At 41.5% G+C, this 19,955-nt stretch overlaps 1 protein-coding gene across 1 annotated transcript in view; it reads left to right on the top strand.

Moving 5' to 3' along the window:
- Nucleotides 1-19,955, top strand: part of N4BP2 (NEDD4 binding protein 2) — a 1,502,684-nt gene that overhangs the window by 1,132,327 nt on the left and 350,402 nt on the right. The gene's annotated exons all lie outside the window — the stretch shown is intronic.

The following is a 19,955-nucleotide window of genomic DNA, read 5'->3' as shown; positions in this document are numbered from 1 at the left end:
AATGTGCAGAAAACAAGGAAATGCATGATATATTGCATGCAGCTGAACAAGTTGGAAAGCATACTTTGCAATGTGGTTTTGATTCTTTAGAGGCCTCCTGCAGGGCCACAGTTATGGGTTCTGTAATTGGAGGGCATGCTTGGTTAAAGGAACAATATCTGCCTGTTCATGTTAAAGTTAAATTATTAGATGCACCTTTACAGCATGATACTTTGTTTGGTGTTAAGGCAGAAGAGGTGTTAAAGAAAATGGAGGACAAGACTAAATCTATGCAAACGGTCAAAGATTTCTTATAAGTACAGCCACCTAGGTTTAGTAGACACTGGCCAGCAAAGAATTGGTCCTTTCCTGTGTCAGGCAGACCTCAAAGGGGCAGACCCAGACACCCTAGAGGCAGATCCCAGGCCCAAGGTTCATACAGGTCAAAGCAATGGGGTGCTTCTACCTCCAAAAGTGGAGAAGACAAATCGCAACCTTACAGGAAATAGTCCCAATGACTTCCCCCTGCCTGCACCAAGCACTTATTTCCTGGCAGCAACCTTAGGGGGAAAAGTAGCACTTTTTTCTCAAAATTGGCACATTATAACCCAGGACAAGTGGGTCCTAAATATCGTGTCACAAGACTACAAGTTCCATTTCCATACCCTGCCAAAGGCAAACGGCTGGCCAGATCTGCCAAAAAATCAATGGGCAGAGGCACAGAAACAAGTCTCATCCTTCATGGACATAAGGGCCATTCAACAAGTGCCAGAGCAAGAGCGGGGGCAAGGATTTTACTCAAGACTGTTCTTAATGCCCAGAAAGGACAAGGCCTGGAGGCCAGTACTGGACCTATCAATTCTGAACACATACCTGGATATACCAAAATTCAAAATGTTGACTTTGCAGCAGCTTCTGCCCATGCTGGGCAAGAACGCTTGGCTTGTAACTTTAGACCTAAAAGAGGCATACCTGCATGTCCCAATCAGACAAATATGCAGAAGATACCTCAGATTCAAGGCTGGCTCAATGCATTACCAATTCTCTGCACTGCCCTTTGGCTTATCTGCTGCGCCCAGGGTCTTTACAAAGTGCCTGGCACCAGTAATTGCATTACAGCATCTGGCGTTTGTGAAAAAACTTCTAACATGCGTAGGGTACACAGTCAACGAAAAGAAATCAAAACTACTACCCTCTCAAGAGACAATATTCCTGGGTGCAAGCTTAAATACAACTGCCCAGATGGCTTATCCCACACCAGACAAACAAAGGCAACTGACTACCTATTTCAAAATGTTAGCAACAAAGGCCCAGTTATCTGCAAGAAAAATTCTGCAGGATTTGGGCTTCATGGCATCTTGCATCTTATTAATTCCATATGCAAGACTGCATATGGGGAAACTTCAGTGGTATCTAAAAAGTGTCAACTTTGCCACAGCCTGGAAACCATAATTACTCTTATTCCCTGCCTGCAACAGGAGTTTCGATGATGGGCAAAGGCTTGTCACCAAAACAAGGGACAGCCATTCACATTACCCACAGCCAGGCAGACACTAACAACGGATGCATCAGATTATGCCTGGGGGGCCCACATGGCAGGAAGATGCATTCAGGGAACATGGACCTCAAAACAAATGCATCTACATATCAATCAAAAAGAGATGCTAGCTGTTCGAAATGCCCTGACAGCCTTCAAAGACCTACTTCATCCAGGACAACTACTGATAAAGACAGACAACATCACGGTCATGTGGTATATAAACAAGCAGGGGGGCACACATTCTTACCCCCTTTGCAGACTAGCTATGACTTTGTGGGACACAGCATTGACTTACCAAGTACATCTGCAGGCACATTTCCTGCCAGGAAGGAAAAATACTCTGGCAGACGAACTAAGCAGAAACCTCATGGATCCCCACGAGTGGCAGCTGGATCCACAAGTCTTCAGCATGATAACAAGGAAATGAGGATGCCCAGACATAGATCTATTTGCCTCCCCTCACAACTACCTACTAAAGAGATTATGCACAAGGATTTATCACAGACAAGCATGGAAAGTGGACGCCCTATCCTTCAGCTGGAAAAACCTATCAGTATATGCCTTTCCCCCCTCTGCCTCTCCTCCCCAAGGTACTCGTAAAGGTCAGACAGGAGAAGCCAAGGATGATATTGATTGCACCAGACTGGCCCCACCAGCACTGGTACCCAATATTAAGGAGCTTGTCTCAATGCCCAGCTTGGACTTTACATCAAGTACCGCAGCTACTGTCCCAGCAAAACAATCAGATCCTGCACAGCCTGCTCAGAGCTTTAAAGCTGGCAGCATGGCAAATAATGTAGTCATACAAAACACACCTCTCAACAAAGCTGTGATGGATGTCATTTTGGAAGCCAGAAGGCCTAGTACTAGAAAATCTTATGCTGGAAAATGGAAGAGATTATGTGCTTGGGACCAGGCACAAGGAACAGATACAGCTCTGCCACATATTCCACAGGTTTTACAATAGTTAACTGAGATGCTGGACAAAGGCCTTTCTTTCTCATCTATTAAAATTCATGCCTCTGCCATTTCGGCCCATTACAATGCAGAGCCACCAATCTTTTCTCATCCCGTATTAAAACAGTACCTCAGAGGAGCCAAAAATTTTAGGCCTCCAATGAGATCACCAATGCCTGCATGGGACCTCAACTACGTCTTGGAAAAACTCACCCTGCCTCCTTTTGAGTCAGCTGCTACTGCGGATATAAAGTTTTTATCTTGGAAAACAGCTCTGCTCCTAGCAATAACTTCTGCAAGACGAGTTTCAGAGCTACAGACACTCATGGCTTTGGAACCTTTTATCATTTTTTATCCAGACAGGGTCTCCCTGAGGACAAACCCAACATTTATGCCTAAAGTGGTGTCCAGTGTGGCTCTTAACCAAACCATTCATCTGCCAACTTTTTATCCAAATCCACAGAACAAGGGGGAAATAATTTTGCATTCTTTGGACGCACACAGACAGCTTAGATTCTACTTGGACAGAACCAAAGTTTTCAGAAAGGCAGAGCAATTACTAGTGGCATATGCTGCAGGATCACAAGGAAAGGCTATCCCAAAGCACACTATTTCAAACTGGATAGGCCACTGCATTCATTTCTGCTACTTATACCATGGCAAGCCAGTGCCTAAGGACATTAGGTCACATTCCACCAGAGCTGCAGCCACTTCAGCAGCCTTTCTCAGGGGCTACCAACCAAGGACATTTTAGAGGCAGCTACTTGGAGTTCAGTGCACACCTTTACAAAGCACTGTCATCTGCCACTCTACTCTAAATTCAGGGCAGGCTTTGCCACTGCAGTTCTGCAGGGCCTCATAGCCGCTCCTAAGGCTGTTTAGCTTCAGCCTCCCACTCATAGCTTTGGGAATCTACCCAAATGTAATGACTGCAACAGTGAAACACGAAGAACATAGTACAGTTGTGTACACTTACCATAAATGTAGATGTTCGAATGTATTCACTGTTGCAGTCCAGGTTACCCACCCGCCATTCCCCCTTTTCTTCTGATGAAACCTATCTTTCCTTCTCTGATTTATACAATCTGTGTGGTGTATTTGCTTGTGGGTGAAGGTAAAGTTTATATTGCTGCATGTAATTTTATATATATACATTTTGGCTACCCTTTTAGGGGGCACCTGACATCTGGGGCAAGAAAAACTAAAATAAATGGTGTCGGCTGCTTCTTTTATACCCCTGACGACCTGACGTCAGAGAAGGGGTGACGACAGCCAAAGCAGGACCTAGGACTTTGGAATTCAGGCCGACTGAGGGCAACCTGCCAGCAGGATTACTCATATGTAATGACTGCAACAGTGAATACACTCGAACATCTACATTTATGGTAAGTGTACACAACTGTACTTTACCCTCCCTCAAGCCCCCTGACTTCTTTTGGCTATACATCTGCGCTCCAATGGCGTCAGCTGCATGCTTTATAACCCTGACTACCTGATGTCATGGAAGATGAGACAGCAACCGACACAGGACTCAAGACTTTGATAATTAGGCCAACTGAGGGCTACTGCAAGCAGATGACCCAAATGTGATGACTGCAACAGTGAATACACTCGAATATCTACATTTATGTTAAGTGTACTCAACTGTACTTTACCACCTGTCCCACTTTGTGAGGGACAGTCCCTCTTTGGGTAGTTGTGTCGTACTAAAAAATTGTAAAAATGTCAAATGTCCTGAGATTTTAGGACAAAATTATTTCCTATATTTTGTGTAATAGTTACATAAAACAGTTATTTTGTATCTGAAACACCTAAATGTGATAATAAACAGAATAAACAACTAAAATGCTGTAAGAATAAGCTTTTATTTAGGCAAAAAGTGAGGTTCTTTCCTTTGTACTGGCTGTGAGTATGTTTCGGCCTGCAAAATCTGATATTTGTACCAGAAATGACCCACTTTGGGCATTTGAACAGGTGGCAACCCTAATATCTCTTTATTTCGCTTCTTTCATTGTCAGGTGCCTACAGCCAGACACAATATTTCTACTGATCTGATATTGTAAATTTTAATTAATTCTTTAACCGTTGGGTTCTTTTCCGATCCAACTTCGTCATTACAATAGCTTGTGGCCAACTGAAGCTCTTGAGCTTTTCCCTACCCATAATGCACCAACCCCTAACTTACCCCAGATCTCATTTGCCATATAGACTTGGTCGTCTTTGTTGTCAAGCATATTAAGAGAGAAGTGAATTTTTTTCCTTAAACTTTTTTCTTCCCAAATCTCTTTTTTCAAAATATGTACTTGAGTATTCTATTTTACCCTTGCTGGTATTTTTTTCTGTAAGCCTTAAAGCCCTTTGTTTTACTTTACCTTTCACCCTTTTGTGTATTCTTTAGTACTTGTTTATAACTTTGTCTTCCTCCTTACCCTAAAAAAATAATATATGTCTATCTTTCTAAATATCTTTTTCACTGTTAGTTACACTGTTTGTTCTGGATGTCTGAAAAAGGTTTTAAGAAGTGTAAAAAAAATGCAGCCATAAGCTACGTTATTCTGATGCCCGTGACCTTTGTGTCTATTGCTTGGGCCAAGACCATCTTAATGTCAATCGTGAGATATGTCCGTGTTTTAATACGCTCACTTTAGCGGACATAAATAAAAAAATTAATATTGAAAGGTCTACTTCCAACCTCTTTTTTAGAAGCCATATCTGGGACTCACACCCCCCCCCCCCCAAAACGTCTTTTAAGGATGTTCAGAAAAAGTCCCAGAAAAAGTCAGATTTTCACTCTGTGTTCTATGGAGCCTCCTCTCAAAAAATCCAGATCTGATCTGAAGCCATGTGGCTCCAAGATGTCATCAACATCCCTTAAAACGCCTTTGGATCAGAGTACGTTGACCTTGAAGATTCTTCCTTAGGTCCTATACTCTCCAACAGCAGAGCCAATTCATTCTAGAGTTCTGTGTCCCTTTCTTGAGAGACAGTGGTCCAAGTCGCCATTCATTGCTTCATCTCGTTCTTCCAGGAGTTTCACTGAAGCCAGTGTGGATAGAATGATGAAGTTTTTCTTGGTGCAGATACAATGGGAGTTCTCCCAGCTCTGACCTACTCTAGCCTTAGCCAGATCTACCCCTCCAGTACAGGCTCCTTCCCTGATCCAACACTTTGTTTCAAAGGCCTTGGATTCTGGTTTCCAAAACCATCAGGTTCGGATCTGCGAGTACTGGTGTCCTAGATCCATAGGTTTCTCTGAGTGCACCAGCTCCCATGAGTTCAGAGCCATAGTGTTGAGATTATATTCGAGGTGTTGAAGTTGACTACAAAGTGTTCAGAGCTGTCTCTATGCCTTGGAAGCTTTTCCCTGGACAGCTTCAGCTCTGGCATGTGCCTTGGGTGGATTGCCTTCGGGGCAGATGGAACAAATGGGACAGAAGCATGGCTTCTCAGTTCCATCAGTTTCCTTCACCCTGGGATAGTCTGCCTTTGAGGTAGTGGAGAGAGTTCTCTCTGCTTTGGCAGGATGGAGAGTCTCTCCTCCCTCAGATCTACCTACTACATCCCATGTGTACATGCGCCAATAGACTCAACATTCAACTCCATAGGGACAGCCAGTCCAGCCCCTCCAGACTACCCAGCAGGGCATTACCCTGTCTTCCGACACTTCCCCTGAACATCTCACCAAGGAAGTACCCTGGAAGAGAAAGTGTAAAAGGACACACTTAGATTCCCCTCACGAATCTGTCACAGAAGACACAAATTTCAACAAAGAGGAAGGGTCCCCCAGATCACCACTGGAAAATGTCTCATTTGGAGACATTCTGGAGATCCTCAAGCAACAGGGTGGTTGGTCCTCCCAAAATCCTTCCCCAGAGGAATCAGTGTTTCTGAAGGTGATTGGATCTGGTCCATCTGCTTCCTGGATATCTCCACCCGCTGATGAGCTCATTGATTTGATCTCTCAGCAGGTGTGGGAGGAGCCTGATGTGCTTGAACCCATCCCCAAGATACCAGACCAAATTCTGACAGCTCCAACAGGAAGGGCACACTGGAGCCAAGAGAGTGCCAGTAGATGCCATGGTCATGGCAGCGGCCATGAAGAAGGAACTTGTGGAACAAAATTCCAGTGTCCATCCCCCTAATACAGAGTCCAGGGCTTTGGACAGGTTCGTGAAGCATGTGTATGCTTTAGTGACCTTTGCTCTTAGATCACTGAATTACTTGGCACATTTCACTAGGTTAGAAGAAGATTTGATTAAGGAATTGTCAAATACTCTTTCAGGGTTCACTATGTCATAGGCTCAAGTTATGGTAGCCTCGCAGTTGGCAACCCTTCATTTCATCTCAAATTCGTCTATGAGACTTATCTCTCATGCAGCTTGAGAGTACCTCAGGGACGGCGGTTTCAGGCTTCTCAATAAGATGACATGTCTGGATGTGCCTGTTTGATTTTGCAGAGCCCTTCAAGTCTTCTTCCGTCATTGCTGCCTTTGACGGATCGTCCTTGTTTGGCTCGAAAGTGAAGGAGACACTCCAGGTTGTGAGAAGGATGGAAAGATTCTCTCTGCTTTAGGAATACATTTTTCGACCCCCCCCCCCCAAGAACTTTTTCTAAGAACCAGTGAGGGAGTCAGAAGATGTGGTTCAAAAAATCTCATGATCCTTTCCAAGATCCACGTGGCGATGGTTCTCCTAGAGGCAGAGGGGGGGAATGCTAATGGAAGACGCCACCCACGAGGCAGAGGTGGTCCACAAAATAAAGGGTCTAGCGATTCCTTCTTTGACAGACCCTACCAGCGCTCCTGAAAGGACGCCCGATTGTCCCCTCTGGGGGCAATTGGGGGTCACTTATCCCTGCACTAGAGAGCCTGACTAGATATCACAAAAGACACTTTGGTGCACAGGATTATTTCCAGAGGTTGTATAATTCCCTTTTCCCTTCCAACTCCATCCTCACAAATGTTTCCCGATGTTCCACTGTCAGAGAAAAGCAACAGCACTAGAAATACAAAAGCTGCTAGAAAAGAGAGACATCCAAGAAGTTCCACCAGACCAGAAAGGATCCAGAAGTTACTCAACATTCTTTTAGTGCCAAAGAAAGCAGGTAACTGCACAACAGTTCTGGATGTCAGCAACTTAAGTCAGTTCGACACTCAACGTTTCGGATGATCATGGTTCAGTCCATCCTGCCTTTTCTAGGCAAGGAGGATTGTATGTGCTCGATATTATACATCTTGAAGGTCTGTCGCATAAAAATGAACAGACGGTCCAGAGGGTTCTTACACTTCTGGATGAGAGCCAAAGATTTCCTTTTCAGAGCTCTGCTCATTGGTCTCACTTTAGCCCCACAGGGTGTTCACCAAATGCATGACAGTGGTGGCAGCTCACTTGAGACTGCAGGGATTCCAAGTATTTCTGTATTTAGACTGACTCATTACTGCTCCAACCACGCATCTACTCATAATACTGAGAGACCAGGTACTCCAAGCTTGCTTTCTTCTGGGAATCACAATAAACTACAACAAATCTCATTTGCATCCATCTCAAACACTGGAATTCATCGGTGCTTATTTTAATATAGTGTCTGCAACAGCCTCACTTCCCCTAAACAGAGTGCAAACTTTAAGATTCCAAGTTGCAAAAATTGTTCACAACACCAAAATTTCAGCCCGATTAATTCTTCAGGCCTTGGGGTCAGTGTCAGCAGCCATAATTCTTGATCCCCTGGCAAGATATCATATGAGAATTCTTCAGTGGATGCTAGCATCCCAGTGGTCAAGTCTTTGTCAGATGATGTCAGTTCAAATAAGGATCACACAAACAAGCAAGAAGTACCTTTGGTGGTGGATAAGGTCAGACCAGATTTTACAAGGCTGTCCATTCATTTTCCCCTCAGTCTAAATTCATATGACCGTGGACACATCCGAGATTGGTTGGGGGGGGGCAATTCTTGGGGAAAACAGTCTAAGGCACTTAGTCACCAGAAGAGGCCAATTTGCATATAAATGTTCTGGAGAGCAATGCTTTTAGCACTGGAAGCTTTTCAGGATGCTATATCTCATGGAACAGTTTTGATCCAAATGGAAAATATGTCAGTAGTTTGGTACATCAACAAATAAGGACGAACCAGGTCTTATCCCTTGTGTCAAGAAGCCCTCAGAGTGTGCCAGTGGGCAATTTCATCCAACTGCTTTGTGATAGCAATGCACATTTGGGAAGTCCAACATGACAGCAGACAAATTGAGCAGGTCCATTGTTTTAACTCATGAGTGGTCTCTCAACAAAAAAGCGACCGAGGCAATTTTTCATCAGCAGGGCCAGCCTTGCTGTGATCTTTTTGCATCTCCCCTAAACAGCAAGTGCAACAGCTTCTTTGCCCTAATCTCCAAATGGGGAGTCACCAAGGGATGCTGTGCTCCACGACTGGTCCTCCACTCTTCTCTATGCTTATCCACCAACCCCATTGATTCCCAAATTCCTACTGAAAGCTGCAAGGTTGAAGAGCAAAGTCATCCTCATTTCACCTTACTGGACTCAACAGGTTTGGTTCCTCTTTTGGCCTCATCTAATTTAGCCACCTTGGATTCTGGATCCAATTCCAGATCTCCTGTCTCACCCAAGAGGTATGGTTCACCTGGATATCTCAAACCTAAAGTTGACATAGTGGTTTCTCCACTTCCATTAATAGCCAGACAACCTACTGTCCTCCCCTGTCCATCGTATACTTTTGTCTTCACATAAAACTTCCAGTAGGAAAATCTACAAGACTAAGTGGAAGAGATTTGTTTGTTGGGTGCATCAAAAACATATCAATCCCTTTTTCACCCCTGCACAAAGTGTACTAGACTTTTTTACTGAGGGAGTTAGTTCCTCTACCATTAAAGTTCAGTTGGCAGCAGTGTCTAACTTTCATATAGGAGTCAACAGTTCTTCCCTAGCTTCTTTAAGATATACAAGACCTTTCTAAGAGGTACTGTTTTACTTAGACCACCTTATAAAGATACTGCTACTCCTTGGGATTTGAACCTAGTTCTGCAGACCTTAATCCATTCCCCCTTCGAACCAGCTGCAAAATGTGATCTTAAATTTTTGACCTGGAACAAGACCTTATTTCTAGTGACTATTACCTCTGCCAAGAGAATTTCAGGCATTATCCTGTAAGCTTCCTTACTTGATTTTACATAAGGATAGGGTGACATTAAGAACCAACCCTTCATTCCTTCCTTCCCAAGGTGGTGTTGGAATTCAGTATCAGTTTATTAACTTACCTGTGTTCTTCCCAAAATTTGAAAACAAAGGTGAATACGTAAATTTATTTGACATTCATAGACAGCTGTATTTCTACTTATACAGAATAAAATGCATTAGAAAGTCTGACAAGTGATTTATATCCTTTCAGGTAACAAATTGGACAAGTCTGTAACAAAAGTGATATTAGCAAGATGGATTATGGGCTGCATAGCCTTTGTCTGTAATAAATCAGGATTTCATTACCAAAACCTTTAAAAGCTCAGGCTACAAGATCTGTGGCAGCCTCATCAGTATTTTTATCCAAACATTCCATGGATGACATATGTGCAGCTGCTACTTGGGCTAATCCTCATACTTTTATTACTCATTACAAATTGGATCTGGTTTTGAGGGGAAGAACAGCTTTTCTTTCAACCATGCATATCCTTCCTTAGTGTCCACCTGGGCTATAAAGCAGCTGAGGACTCTGTCCCACTGGTTGAGAAATGAATGAAAATTGACATCATCACATAAAGAAGTTATGTACTTAACGTAACATTCCATCTGTGTTGTCGATTTTCATTCTTCCTCAACTTCCCAGCCGCCAACCCCCCAACCTTTGTCATCATGGACTTCTGGAAGAATGAGATGCTGTTACGACACCACTGTGTCTTGTATGGAGCTCCAGATACTGTTTCATTTGTTGGGTACATTAGTCAAATTTATTTTATTTATTTATTTTGCATTTGTTGACCGGGATAGTCCGACTGATACATGTCCATTTTCAGCAGAGGCCCGGGGAGAAAAGCTTCAAAGGTGGTTACGTATACAATCATTACAATGTACATATAGAACAGGAGTCAACATAACATTGTACAAATATAGCACATTTTACAGTCTAGTTAAATTTATACAAATATAACACATTTTGTAGTCCAGTTAAATTTGTACAGTCTAGCAATCTTCTAAACTGGCTTAACAAAAATATTTGAGTACCACTGACAGACATAGTATTAGTATACCAGTATGCATAAAGATTGTCAGGCTTGGAGCAGGGACATATCCATTGAGACTTGAAATACTCCTTGAGAGCTTTTTTAAATTGAGATAGGATGGCATCTAGGGTAATGTTAGCAGGAAGGGAATTCCCAATTTTGTCAACAGAGTTGGCGATTAGGGAGTCACCAGATGAGTTGTTGGATTTGATGGTTTGCACTAATAGTCTATTAGATGACCGGAGTGATCTGGAGTTGGAGTGGAGATAAATGATTTCTTTCAGGGCAGGTGTATTATCCGGTTGGTTAAGTGTTTTGTGAGCCACAATGAGTTGATTATACTGAATCTGTAATCGTTTCTAACTGTGTCTTTGTATTTACAGCTAAGCTTTTATTTCTATATGCAGTTGCGTATGCCATAGTATTATAATTTAGGCTACAAACATAATCGCTACCTTTTGTTTTAAGCAGGTTACCCAGAGTCCTGTTTTTCATGACCATAGTAGTATGTTACACTTGCTATAATATTGTGACTATGGTCTAATCTGTAGTAGCTACTGTATCTTTCATTTGCCTTACATACATACCGGTTTTACCTAGTTTTTTTTTCTGTGTTAATCAGGGTATATGATTGTGAATGTGGTTACAACTGCAGTCGCTACTCTTTGTTTTATGTGTATTACCTTAATATTAGTGATTGTGGTTACACCTGTGGTCGATTGTGGTTGCAAGTGCAGTCGCTACTCTTTGTTTTAAGTGCATTACCTTAACACTAGTTTTTTCTGGTGATAATCATGAACTACATATGATATAATATTGAGATTATGGTTACAATTGTAGTCGCTACTTTTTTGTTTCCATTGCGATACATGAATTCCTGTCTTTCCCGATTTTCATTCATGAGGTAAACTGAGCTTTAAAGGGTAGCGACAGCCTTACACTACCTGTACTTACTATTCATTTTCTTGATCCAGTTATACATTCTCCTGTTATGTTATCTAACTTTTGTATTCTTATACCAGCTTGTAACCTCATGTAAAACTGTATACGCGGCTTGTATTATGTTAGCCACTGTGACCTGAAATGAAGCCGGTTTTTACTTGTGATAACCTTGAGCGTGGTTTTTAAATTACAACCATTACCTAGCTATATTAGTTGTTAACGCTGAGGTTTAACCCTCACTATATGATTGTAAATTGCTAGAATTACTTGCTGCCTTCTTGGATATATTGTAGCTTGTTGCCTTACTTTTCAATACTCAGCTATATTGTTTTCCTACTTGCACATTATCACAATGTTTATATAGGGTTATTTGAGCCTACATTTCTGATTTCCTCTCCTCCTGCTATATCCTACATATTTTTTTCTTTCTATTCCTTTCTCCACTACCACTCCGCTTTCCACCTCTCTTAGTCTCCCTCTATACTCCTACTCTCCTCTCTTGCACTCTCCTGGATATGCCTACTCAGGCTGTCTCCCTTCTTTTCGCTTTTTGTTCCTTTTTTTTCCAACTGTTATATTCCAGCTATAAAACTACATTTAAACCTACATAGTTAATATTTAATCTAGCACCTAACAGTATTACCTTTTTAATCCTTAGATATCAGCCTGTCCTCTGTTGCTGTGTGTGTGCCTTTGCTCACCTGGTGTGGTTCCTGCCCTGTGAAACTCCCAACCTTTGAAGCTATCACGGCATTTTTGGACCCTAACAAACCTTCTGAAGCACACTTAGTGTCTGCCTAAAGACTGCTGTATGTATTTACACCTCTATCTTGCAAACTTTTGTGTGGTGTTTGTATGTGGTCTAGGATAGGGCCCTGCCTCGTGTCTGCCAGCGGCTTACCAGCATCCAACGCTCTAGTTTTCTCCTGTCCAATTCTGTACCAACTGTTAGCTCTTTCAGACTGAAATACTACTATTTTTCTTTTAGGTATATATTTCCCCTTGCAGTTTGTTCTGCCCTGTAGACTTGTAACTCAGAGTATCCCCTTACTCTCTCCCCAGACTTCACTAACTCACCCTTCCAAACGTACACTACTTAGTCTCTCTTATATCTTGACTGATTGGTTCCACTCCTGCTCTTTTCTTTCACTGTTTCTACCCGCTCCGTTCGCCCTGCGGGCTCACTCCGCTCCCCTACCCTACCCCCAATTCCCACCCACCCCCTGTGGTCCTACCCTTATACTTCTATGACCACACCCCTCTTTTCTAACACCCAATTACAACTTGAAACCAATTACTCTTACCCAAACACACCCACCCAGCAATAGCTTACTCCACCCTCATATTTCAACTGTAAGCCTCATACTCACTCCACTACATTCTTAGTTCTTACCCTACCTAGTATTAGTTCCTTATCTCTTACTTTCCATTTGTATCTACACTTTTTACCACTTCCACTAACCTAACTTATCACAGCATTTCACTTCCTACTCTCCAATCTCTACTATACTCTACCTCCTAAACTAACCTTTACCACTTCACATACAATCCCAACATCTGCTCTCAAATACTCTTTCCCTCCACAGTGTCACCTGCTCTATACTCCTTCCCACTTCAGGCACTGTGACATAACCTCACACCAAGTCTCTCTACTTTGATATTTTGCCTATTTATAATCTAGCTCTAAATCTAATACCTCTACTCACATTGAATCATGATAACTATTTCCAGACACAACCTACAAATGGCTATACTCTTAACTTCAATTGCAGTAGTCCTTACCACCACTTATCTAATCACCTTATTTGAAACAAGAAACCTCTACCTGCATAACTACTCACAAAAACAAACACTTACCCTTAACAACTCACTAGCCCAAGCCCACATCAATATCACCTCCACCTCCAATTACCTACAAGCTAAATACCACAGACTTACTCCCATAAAACTGAACCACCTTGCAGTAAAAAAAATAAAAATCCCACCCATCCTTAATCACAGCCACATACTTGCTCTCAAATATTCCACCTTACAAGCTGGTGACATCCACCCTAACCCTGGCCCACCTAAACCTAACTTTTCATCTGCTACACATTCTCCACCCAACTCCGCTGATACCCTATTTAATTTTCCTAACTCCTTAAAAATTGGACATCTTAACATTCGAAGCATAAACAATAAAATAACTCATCTCCATGCCCTTCTCAGTACTTACTCATTTGATATTTTCTGCCTCACAGAAACATGGTTAAAACCTACAACAACTGACAATGAAATAACCCCACCAGGATATAACATACTAAGAAATGACAGATTAAAACGTAAAGGAGGTGGAGTGGCCTTACTCTTTAAAACAATCTTCTTATCTCCCTATACCCCATAACCCAACCCAAGATAACTCAGCTGAAATCTTGATCTCTAAATTTCAAATCAACTCCAACAAAGCTATATATATATTCTGCATCTACCTACCCCCTGGCCATAACATTACTAATATAGAAGATACCCTGTCCTGGATTTCCTCAACCTACCCACAAGAAACTATTATTCTAGGAGACCTCAACACTGACTGGTATAGTATCAACAATGATAATCCCTCTTCTTATATCAACCTACATAACTTTAAACAAACTATTACCACCACTACTAGAATCAACAAACCTAACAACAAAGAGACCATCCTAGACTGGATTCTAGTCAATAAACAAAGACAAAACTATCAAGTAGGAACCCTGCCAGATGATATCAGCGACCATTTGCCCAATGATATCATCAGGCATAAAACGACATAAACAAACCTCCCAAGTTTATTACTGCCAGAACCAAAAACATTTTAATCCTGACTTATTTCAAATGGAACTAAATGCCTGCAACTGGAACCCCTAAAATCCTCCCACTAGACAAAGCTGTCAGCTACTTTAACCACAAATTCTTAACAATACTAGATACCCACGCACCCAAAAGATCTATCAGGATAAAGTTCAAATCTGCTCCTGGCTCTCAAAAGACACAAAACAACAATACTTATAAGAAACAAATCCTGGGCTAAATGGAGAGCAACTAGAGATGTCTCAGAACACCTGAACTTTAGACAACTACGTAATACTACTAAAAAAGCCATACTCTCTGACAAAAAAGCCTATTACAGTAAACTTCAACAGTCTCACACTAAGAATCCACAAAAATTTTGGACTGCCATTAATAACCTTCTTCAGCCCGGCCATTCTAGTACCCCTCCACCCCTAGAGTCAGAAAACAAAACCAATCTAGAAATTGCCATTGCCTTCAATACCTATTTTACAGAGACCATTCAAACCCTGGCCACACAGCTAACCTCTACAAACACTAACCTACCTAATTCCCAACATGACAATCTTCCTATTTTCAAGATAAAACCCATCTCAATCTCCTTTATCCAGAAACTAATTCACAAGCCAAAACCCTGTACACCCTCTGATGACAACCTTCCAGCTGAATACCTTCAACTTGCAGCCAGAGCAATTGCTCATCCTGTAGCTATTCTCATTAACCGTACCATTTCTGAAAGCACTATCCCCAATCTTTGGAAAATCTCCCACATCATTCCCTTACATAAAGGAGGCAACTCTAATGAGTACTCCAACTATAGGCCCATAGCACTACTCCCACCTTTAGCTAAGATCATGGAGAAATGTATCCATCATCAGCTAATAGACTACCTAACTAAAAATAACATCCTGGCCAGCTGCCAACATGGCTTTAGACCCTTTCACAGCACCACCACTGCCCTTCTATCTTTCACCAATACTATTAACACCAACCGGAACAATAACTACCTCTCATCTGCACTCTTCATTGACCTGTCAAAAGCCTTTGACATGGTCAATCACTCCCTACTTATAAATACCCTACAATCCCTCTCTCTCGATTCTAATTTTATCCTTTGGTTCAAGTCTTACCTCAGCAACCGAAAACAAGCTGTTTTGTGGCAAAATCAATTGTCTTCATATCTCCCTGTTTTACTAGGAGTTCCTCAAGGCTCTATTCTAGGACCCCTTCTCTTCTCTCTGTTCATAAATGATCTTCATGTAGCTATTCCTCAATCCACCTGCATACAGTATGCTGATGATTCTACTATCATCTGTTCTGCAAAATCTCTCCCTGAGCTGAAATCTCTAAGCCAAACTGTCTTCTCCATAGTAGAAACATGGTTCCAAAACCGGTGCTTACTCTTGAATGCCAAAACCAAATTACTTCTGATTACTCCTAACAACAAGACCCCTCCCATACACTTCTCCATCCTAGCTAGTAATGGAACCCTTATATCACCTGAACTGACCTGTAAGTTATTAGGAGTTACAATAGACAATAAACTCACTTTTGACAATCATATTAATAACACCATTAAGTCCGTTAACAGAAAATTAGGCTCCTTGTATAGGATAAGACCCTTCCTCACCCCAAAAGCAAGAACTACCGTTGCCCACTCTCATTTACTCTCTACCCTCCTCTATGCTTCTCCCATTTACACCAATTTAAAGCAAAACAATCTCAACAAACTTACCAAAGCCTACAACAGTATTGCAAGGTTTGTAACTGGTAAGCCCCATAGAACCCATCACTGCATTAACCTACATCAGCTAGACTGGCTTGAAATGCAAAATGCTCTGCTACTCTCTCAACTAACAACTGCTCACAAAATCTTCTACCTACCTAACAACACACCTACACTAAACAATCTTATAACACCCTATAATAATCTTCATTCCCTACGCTCCTCTAATAAACTCCTAGCTTATATACCCAAATCTAACAACTTGGCTGGTGACTCCTTGTTCTCCACCACCACAGGTAAGCAATGGAACATGCTGCCACCCAACCTAACCTCTATTTCCTCCTTTCCCCTCTTCAAACTTAATCTTAAAAATCACCTAAAACTTCAATGGTTATGCCCTTGCTGTAACCCTGACTAATACTCTACTATTAGCCTGTAACCTCACTTCTCTCTCTTCCTTTACATTACTACTCTGCCAACAAATGTTATGTAAATGTTATCTTCCACATTTTTATCCCGATGGTTTACTGTACAATGTTACGTTAATTCCTTCCTAATGTATGTGGCATTGCCTCTTATTGCTTTGTTTTTTCTATATTATTATTAAGTATGTGGAGCTTTTCTCCCCGGGCCTCTACTGAAAATGGAAATATCTCCAGCTAGACTAGCCCGGTCAACAAATGTAAAATAAAATAAAAAAATAAATAAAATAAATCTGCCTGGGTAGCTCTAGCCATCTGAGATAATTTAGATTTTTACAATGATGTGTTCTATAGGGTAGACCAGTTGCAAATCTAGCTATGTTATTATAGCAGCTTGAGAGTTTAAGATAATTTTTATTTAGGTTGGCAAGTAAATGGGAAGCATAGTAGAGTGTAGAGAGTAGATGGGAGTGGGCAATGGAAGTCCTAGCATATGGGCCAAGGAATGGCTTTATCCTATATAGTGAGGCCAGTTTTCTGTTAATGGTTTTGATTGTTTTGTTGACGCGCACATTAAACTTAAGATTATTGTCTATAGTAACTCCTAGCAGTTTTATATGGGCATCTGGAGAGATTATGGTACCATTATTAGCCTTGATGGAGAGAGAGAGAACACCATGGATCTTTGAGTGGGGGTGAAAAGTAGGAGCTTTGTTTTATTAGGATTTAGAATCAGACAGCGAGCGGCAAGCTAGTTCTCTACTAGGTTGAAAGTACTCTGAGTTATTGATAGCAGCTCTGTTTGCGAGGTGCCAGTGCAGATCACTGTTGAGTCATCTGCATATTGAATGCAGATGGCGTCAGGGATGACTGTGTAGAGGTCAGTGATAAAAATGGAAAACAGAAGTGGTCCCAAGATAGACCCCTGTGGGACACCTAGAGTGTTGAGTAGGAGGTTTGAGAGTTTATTCTGCCATAAGACGGATTGTCATCTGTCGTGCAGGTAGGATTCAAACCATCAGAGAGAGTGATTGCCTAGGGACATTGTTGCCAGGATGTTGATGAGAAGATGGTGGTTAACCATGTCAAAAGCCTTGGACACGTCCAAAAAAAGGGCTGAAGATAACTTGTTGTTGTTCCTGTTATAGTTTATTGCATTAGAGAATGTGTGGAGAGCTGTAATGGAACTATCATTTGGCCTGAAGCCATGCTGGGAGTTAGCCAGTAGGTTGTTTTGGGTTAGAAAGTACAGGAGTAGTTTATGGATGCATTTTTCCATTATTTTTGCCTAAGGTGATAAGATGGCTATAGGTCTATAATTGGATAACTCAGTAGAGTTACCACCTTTATGGAGAGGTATGACACAAGATATTTTCCAGGTAGAGACTCTCTAAAAGTAGTTGACTGGAACATTCTAAAAACTTTACCTCTAGATAATGCTGTGGCCCACTTCAACACAACCTACTTAAACCTCCTAGACTACCATGCTCCTTTAAGGACTAAAAGAATAAAACTAAAAACCACCCCCTGGCTAACCAAAAACACACTTACAGCCATGCAACATAGAGATAAAGTCTGGGCACTTTACCAGAAAAATAAATCTCCACTCATCCATAATGAATTCAAAACACTTGGAAACAAAGTAAAAAGGCTTGTTATCACCGATCGACAAAACTACATTTCCATACTCCAAAATACTAATAAAACAAATCCTCAAAAATTCTTGAAAGGAATCTCTACCCTTATCAATATCAACCTACACAATTCAACTCCTTTTTCATTAACTCTATTTCCAAACTAACCTCCTCATTCTTCGACACCAACGCATCCTCGACCTCACCCCCATCCTCCTCTACCAACACCCTTCCCTCCACTCCCATCACCACTCTCACTTCCTCTCCAATACCACCATCCTCTAATACCCTACCTCCCCTTCCTCCACCTTTCTCACTAAAATCTATTCCCACATCTACCATAAAAAAACTCCTCCAGAAAATAAAGCCATGCTCTAATGCCCCAGACAATATTCCTTCATACTTCCTTAGCATTGCTGCAGAAGCCATTGCCTACCCTATTAGTATTCTAATCAACCACTCTATCCAAGAAAGCGCAGTACCCCAAATTTGGAAAAAAGCCTTTATCATACCTTTGCATAAAGGTGGCAATAATAACAATATGACAAACTTCTGTCCCATAGCTATCCTGTCTCTCATCTCTAAACTCCTAGAAAAGTGTATCCATCTGCAGCTCCTACCTTACCTCTTAGACAGTCACCTGCTGACTCCAACTCAGCATGGTTTTAGACCCGGCCACAGCACTATGACAGCCCTCCTCTCCTTAGAAACTATAAATAAAGCCCGGGACTGCGGTCACATTGTTTCTACCCTGCTACTGGATTTTTGACACTATCTCTCACAAACTACTTTTAACTAAACTCTCCCAGCTTAACCTATCTCCCTCCTCATTTAACTGGTTCTCTAGTTACTTATCTAATAGATTTCAAACAGTCAAATGGATAAAAGCCACCTCCTCATTCCTTAACACCCCAACTGGGGCCCCCCAAGGTTCCATATTGGGTCCTCTTCTATTTAACATATTCATAAATGACTTCCACAATTCTATCCCATTCTCTAATATCATCTAATATCATCCAGTATACAGATGATTCAACTATTATCTGCTCTGCCACATCCATCCCAGTTCTCCAAAAGCTTACACAAGACGCATTCTCAATCACTGAACAATGGATGAAAGAAAACCACCTAGCACTCAATGCCTCTAAAACCTACAAAACCAAATTAATGGTATTTACTCCCTCTAAACTCATCTCTATCAACACAAACTCTTTTTCAATCACTAGCAACAACAACATATCCTTGGAATTGGTGCCAGAGGCCAAGTTACTTGGGGTTCAAATTAATAGCTTAAATTCAACTCCCACATACACCTAAATATAAAAAAAACTCATCAAAAACTAGGCATGTTGTACCGACAAAATCACTTCCTTACACCCTTTACTAAAATCACTCTCTTTTCCACATTTCTTATCCCCTCTTTTCTATATGGAGCCCCACTCCTGACTAACTTACAATCTTCCCTCAAAACACAACTTTCCTCATGCTACAACAAAACAGCCAAATTCGCTACTAGTCATAAAGCATCTACCCACCACTATTCTTCTCTCCACAAACTAAGATGGCTAGAACTACTGAACCAACTCATCTATTCTCAACTTACTCTTGCTCATAAGCTCATCTTTAAACCCTTCCTTTGTCCATCCCTTTCCTCTGCCTTTAAAATGCACCTCCCTAACAGAGTACTCAGATCTAATAATCAAAACCTAATTGAATTATATA

This window comes from Protopterus annectens, chromosome 2.part1 (genome assembly GCF_019279795.1).
Source record: "Protopterus annectens isolate FY-2018-M chromosome 2.part1, PAN1.0, whole genome shotgun sequence".
Lineage (NCBI taxonomy): Eukaryota > Metazoa > Chordata > Ceratodontiformes > Protopteridae > Protopterus > Protopterus annectens.
Note: the sequence above shows the minus strand (reverse complement) of the source record. Positions and strands in the feature narration are given on the sequence as shown.